Raw genomic sequence first — 6,000 nt, forward strand, 5'->3', positions numbered from 1 at the left:
CTGTGGCAGAGCACCAGCTACGTCTGCAAACTGGAAGGTACGTCCTCGAAGGCTGAGGCCATCTGGGTCAGTTACGTGTGCCTTCCTTAGTCACCTAATGTAGACAATCAGTAAATAATTGTTCAGTGAATGAACAATTCCACACATTATCCCAAAGATATTGGACACTAGAGAATCCTTAGTGGAATCTGATGGTTTGGGTAACCCAGATAATCTCTGAACAGACTGATACGTGGGTTTTTTTTTGTTGGCTTTCACATCGGTACTTATGAACCAAAGATATTAAAAGTGTGGGAATTTGCTCAGGTAAACCGTAAAGGAGCTCTGGGATTGTTTCAGAAGCTTCCCTGGGTAAAGGAGGCTGTATCCAGAGAGGAATCCTCAGTGGAACAGCTGCAGCACTTACCTTTGACCCTGATAATGCTTTGCCACATCTGTCAGAGGGACTAGACTTCATCGTATCAGTGACTGGGCAGGGTCCATCTTCTGTGTTGGTCAGGAGAGATAAAGGAGAAGCATAAAAGTTGGGAATCTAGGAGGAAAGCGTGTGTGCGCGCGTGTGTGTGTGTGTGTGTGTGTATGCGCACGTGTACTCACGCTCATTGCTGGCATACAGGGCATCCCTGTGCCCGGCTGAAGGCAGTCCCACCCCCTGCACGGCGCTAAGCCCACAGTGGGGCGGCTCCAGCACAGGCCCCCTCCCACCCATAGATGACTTTGCTCCTGACCCTCACCAACAAGAAACCACGCGGCGTTCGGAGCTTCTAGGTCAGCAGCGCTCACGGAGCCTCCCTTTAACACACCGTTAATAGCCAGTGTAATGCCCTCAAGCAAACCTGGCATACGGCCCTGACCTTCCTGCTGTCGTCACCCATTTCTGCACGTGAAACATTTAAAGAGCAAAAGTGAACTTTCAGTCTCCCTCTCTATTTATTGCAGGGTTAACTCCCACCAGTTCTGCCCACTGCAATTAATTAATTGTGTCCAGTTACTTCTTTCCATTTTAATGGAAACGTGGCTTCCAGGGCAACTGATGCCCAGGGCCAGACCTTTGGAAATGCAAGGCGCAGCTGTGATTTCTGAGAAACATGAGAGAAAACAAGGGTGAGGGACTAGCCCGGGAGCTGATAGCAGAGATTCCCGGAGGAGAACCAGAAACACTAGGAGACCGCTGTCTCCTGTGTCCAAGGGCATCTCAAGTGATAATATCAGGGGCCCACCTTACGCAGTTAGGTGTCCCCCAAGATGAGGGCAAAATCGCAACAACAAAAAAATCCAGTGAACAGTGTATAAAAGACCAGGCAGCGTGAGCCTGCCATACTGGGTCCCACTCACCAGGCTAATTCGGTCCCCCAAAAGGAGCCTGGTGAGAGGTGGGACTAGACAGCTGGCCGGGTAGAAGCTAGCACAATGTCAAAGCTGAATAAAGGCCCAGATGGTGACTCCATGCGTAAGCCACGTGGTAGAATCATAGCCTGTAGGCTATAATTTCCAGAATGCTTGTCTTCTTGTCCCAGCTTGACAGTTACCTGGGAAAGTTACTCAATCTCTCTCAGGCCTCAGAATCCTCATCTTTAAAATGAAGACGGTAAAAGCGTCCACCTCAAGGCTTGTGTGAGGATGAAAAGTATAACCAGATCCTAAATACTTGGGGGCGCTGGGTGCCTGGGTGGTTCAGTTGGCTAAGTGTCTGTCTTCCGCTCAAGTCATGATACGGTTCGCGGGTTCAAGCCCCGCATCAGACTCTGTGCTGACAACTCTCTGTGTTGTGTCTCCCTCTCTCTCTGCCTTTCCCCTGCTCCTGCTCTCTCTCTCTCTCTCTCTCTCTCTCTCTCTCTCTCAAAATTAAATAAATATTTTAAAAATTAATAGATGCCTGGGGAGGGCTGCTATTACTATGGATGCAGGATCTCAGAAGATAGCTCTGTGCTACCCCATCCCAGGCCAAAATCTGCAATAAGGGCATTTAAGGATGTAACAGAAATCAGAGCTGTCGCTCACTCACCAAGTCCTGACTTACGCACTAGATTTGTAGGTGGCAGGTTTACAGTCGCTTACACAACTCCAGGTTGGTCTGAGCACTAGCATGAGTTGGTGTGGGCATCAGTGGGCCTCAGGTTTGGGAAGGAAAGGCAGCATGGGTACAGGATTGGGGCCTCATAGAATTTTCCCGAAAAAAATCGTGAAATAAAACTGGGAATAGGGCAGCACAAGGTATAAGAGATGTGAAAATGGTCGGCCCGGAATAATTTGAGAGACACTCGACCACACCATCTCCAAATACTCCTTGTGGTCCCACCCCACAGAATTCCTGCGTGGGATTGTATCTTCTGGATGTCCTGAATAGGCAGCAGGGAAGGAGCCTTCTCTCTGGATGGCGATGATTGAAATGCATCCTTCACCGCGAAGCGGAGAGATTCAGGGGTGCTGGTGCGGGGACCCGCTTCACTCTGTTCTATCCGTTTATCACCATATTGGTGAAAGACACGGAGATGGTCCCTGTGGGGACAGCACATGAAACAGAAAGGGTTTCCTCGTTGCAAATAAGATCGTTTGGATTTCTGTGTTGACGATAGAGTTCCTTATTTCTTGGTCAGCATCGCACACGTGGTCTAGCAAACCTCCCCCAGTACCTCCTCGTGATTATAAGCCCAGACAGCAGACCCTTCTAGGCGTGCCACCACGGTGAGCTCTCCCTCCTTCTGCTGCTGTCCCTACTTGAACTCTGAAGCAGGAGGGGGAAATACCAAACGAATCCTCCCCTACCGGAGCCAATCTTCTCACAACATTAGAATTTGAAAGGCTTCTTTGAGTAGGTCTAAGGAAAAGTGGTAGACATGTGCCCAGCCTTACCAAACCACAGTGAGGCAGAATTTGGTCAGGGTTGTAAAGGGAAAAGGAAAAGAATGGGAGGACAGGGGTCCGGCGAGGAAAGGAGGATGGCCAGGCCCTTGGAGAAACTATCTCCCTCCAGGTGGTCAAGGCTGGAGCCAGTTCATTAGCACCTGTTGTCAAAAAACTCCATGTCTGATGGGAGAATGTTGCAAGACCCCTTGCTGTAAAATTACAGGAAAAGGGCACAGCTCGTGGAACCGAGGGGAAGTCAAGATGTGCGGGCAGAGATGAGATCAGCCTGCCCTTAGCATTTGTGGGTGGAGCGCGAAGGCTGTGAAATATGCTAGTTTCTTACACCTGAATGTACTGGTCTCGTAGCTGGCCTTCTGCTTTGCCTGGCTCTTCCAAATCTCAGGAAGCTGCCTCCATCATACTAGAAAGCTGCATCTAGTGACTCCATCCCTTGGAAACAGGCTCCTAGGAAAACTTAAAGATTCTGAACCCTGCCACGATCCATTCCAGATTAAACTACTGCAAAAAAAAATAATAATAAAAGATGTAAAGACGAGGTGCCAAAGTACTCTTCCCATCGGAGAGTTCAGCGGATCGGGGCATATCAACAGGGCGGGCTGGAGGGGCAAATGGTTTATGAGAAGGAAGTCACCCAGATGGAGGCATATAGATCCGGGCCTTTCATCATTTTTGGGGAGGTGGGGGGGCATGAGTGGCTGCTCAGGCCTCTGGACGGCCGAGCAGCCCCTCAGAGAATTGAAAAAGAGCCCTTGAAGATGAGCCCTAGGAAGTGGCCTAGGCATGGAGGGGTAACAGCCATGGGGACACGGGATATTTACCTTAACTCAGCCTAGTCCATTCACTGTGCCGGCAGCTACAGAGGGCATGGAATGAAGTGGCATTCATGGCTGGGGCGTGCTAAGGGGCATTTCAGCGGCCACCGGAATCTTTGCTGCCAGCATCAGTGACCTGGGCACCTGGCCAAGCAGCCTCTAGAGTGCCATGGGCGTGTCACCGCCGCAATTCAGATCTACAATGTGGCCTTGGAGAGCCGAGAGGGTTTCTGAGGAGCGTGTGCATGAAACTCCCTGGGAATTTCCAGAGCTCGCCTGGAGGGATTGGAGCTGCTCTGAGGCTCTGTAATCTCCAATTTGTGGTCAAGTCAAAGAGGACAGCGCTTGCTATTGCCAGTGTGTTAAAGAAAAGCATGTCCCATACACAACCCGTGAGCACAAAATAGTGCGACATTGCCATGAGTGATACCTGAAAATCAGTCTCGTCATTTATAGGCATATCAAGGGTAGGAACGTCATTCTCCTGACTTTGCTGCACGTAGAGTCTGGCTTGGTTTTCTTTTCGTCCCCAGCACGAAATAGGGTGTGTGTTGGTCACATATCCCATTCTCCTTCAGTTGTCTTTGTGATTGATCAGCATGATGGAGGGTCAGCTGGAGGCAGGGTCACAGGAGACTCTCAAAGAAGCAGCTCTTCAGAGCTCGATTGTCCCCCAGCCCAGCCCCGCTCTGATTTATACTCTACCAGGCTGCAGAGTCCTGACCCCCGCGGTGTAACGCTCGATTCCGATAAGCTGATCACAAAACCTTCTTTATTCTCAAGACCACTGCTCCGTTCGAGCCCTGCTGTGTTCGAGTCACCTCAGGGTAGGGGCGGCCTTCAGGAGTGACACAGAGGCTGGCAGACTGTCATCGAAAGTGCAGGCTGCCAACCCTCTCAGGTTACGAGGAATGATTACGGGTAAAGTATGCTTTGAATGTGGGGAAAGGGGGAGACTTAAAATGTATTTGGCTCAGACAATTCGTTTTAAGGGATTTAGTCCCCAATTCCTTGCAATCATAATCACGGCCCATTTTCGCAGTCACTAGACTATCAAATCCTATGTATACAAAATGAAGAACTCTCAAAAGGGGAAACTTCAAAAATGCTAAGTTACAGAGGTGGTACAAATGTTATTTGAGACACCGTGAAACAGTATTATTGGAAGTTAACTGCAGTGGAGAGCCTGCTTTTCTGTTTCTAGATATGGCAGAGATTAGGTACAGCGTTGTTGAGAAATTGGAGACTTGCAGATCCCTTCGCTTTTTCGGGGATTAAAGAGACGATAACCTGCTCTGTTACATTTAAAGTGGAAACAAAGGTGGTGACTGGGGGGAGGTGGAATTTCCTTGTCTTTTGTCTGCACACCCATTTAGCACATCTTATTTGGCAAAATAAGCTTCCTTGTTTTTTAGGATGTGTTTGCAGAGTGTTCTGTCACACAGCTTCCTAATTATGCCAGTGCACGGGTTCTGAGGCCTTTTTTCCCCTTCTGCCAAGTTCACCTTCTGCAATGACAGTGAAAAATTAGGGGCTGGCTCCGCCTGGTGCCTTGGCTGGAAAACTGCACCTGCATGTGTGTGGCCCTCGATCGAGATGGAGCGCCCTCTAGTGCGCAGAAACAGTAAAACTACGTATTAAACGCTAGTGGCTAATTACCCATTAAAAATACTGAAACTACAAAATATTAAAACTACGGGAAAAGGCGATCAAGTATGCCCTTCCCCCCGAGCCAGGCGTTGTGATAAGGACTGTGTATTGTTGCGTTGGTTGCCGGTTGCTGTGGCTTGAAACACTAACCCTTTGTTAGCTCCCACGGTTTCCTGTGAGCCAGAATTCAGGAACAGCTCAGTGGGGTGGTTTCTTACCAGGTTGCAGTCAGACTGCGGCTGGGGCGTCGCAAAGCCTCCTTCGATTACATGTCTGGTGGCTGGGCTGGTAATACTGGGAGAGTCGCGGTAGCAACTTCCGGCACCTTTCCCTGTCTCCCCTCCCTGGTATTCCCCAGCATGACCAGACTGCTTTCCTGTTGGCTCAGGGCTTCCAAGTGGAAAAGAGAGGAGAGCCAGGAGGAAGCTGCAATGCTTTCTCTGACCTGGCTCCGAAGTCATCCCGCGTCATTTAGGCTGTGTTCCATTGGAAGAGGCAGTTACTGTTTTCGCATCAATAGTGTCTTTATGATTCCATTTTATCTCCACCATTGCTTGTTTTTTGTTTTTTGTTTTTGTCTCTTTATAGCTTTCTAATGATTACCCTAGGTTTGATAATATGTATGTATCTTTTTAAAATATAATCTCTACACCCCCACATGGGGATCAAA

General features: G+C 49.1%; 1 long non-coding RNA gene across 4 annotated transcripts in view; it reads right to left on the bottom strand.

Moving 5' to 3' along the window:
- LOC113593931 (uncharacterized) overlaps positions 1-5,783 on the bottom strand; it is a 34,122-nt gene extending 28,339 nt beyond the window's left edge. For all 4 annotated transcript variants that reach the window (XR_008298720.1, XR_008298721.1, XR_008298719.1 and 1 more), the window contains exons 1-2: positions 5,549-5,783; positions 407-486 (exon numbers count right to left, since the gene is read on the bottom strand). This is a non-coding gene — a long non-coding RNA (uncharacterized LOC113593931). The remainder of the gene's footprint in view (positions 1-406; positions 487-5,548) is intronic.
- Positions 5,784-6,000: the final 217 nt, after the last annotated feature.

This window comes from Acinonyx jubatus, chromosome B2 (assembly GCF_027475565.1).
Source record: "Acinonyx jubatus isolate Ajub_Pintada_27869175 chromosome B2, VMU_Ajub_asm_v1.0, whole genome shotgun sequence".
Classification (NCBI taxonomy): Eukaryota; Metazoa; Chordata; class Mammalia; order Carnivora; family Felidae; genus Acinonyx; species Acinonyx jubatus.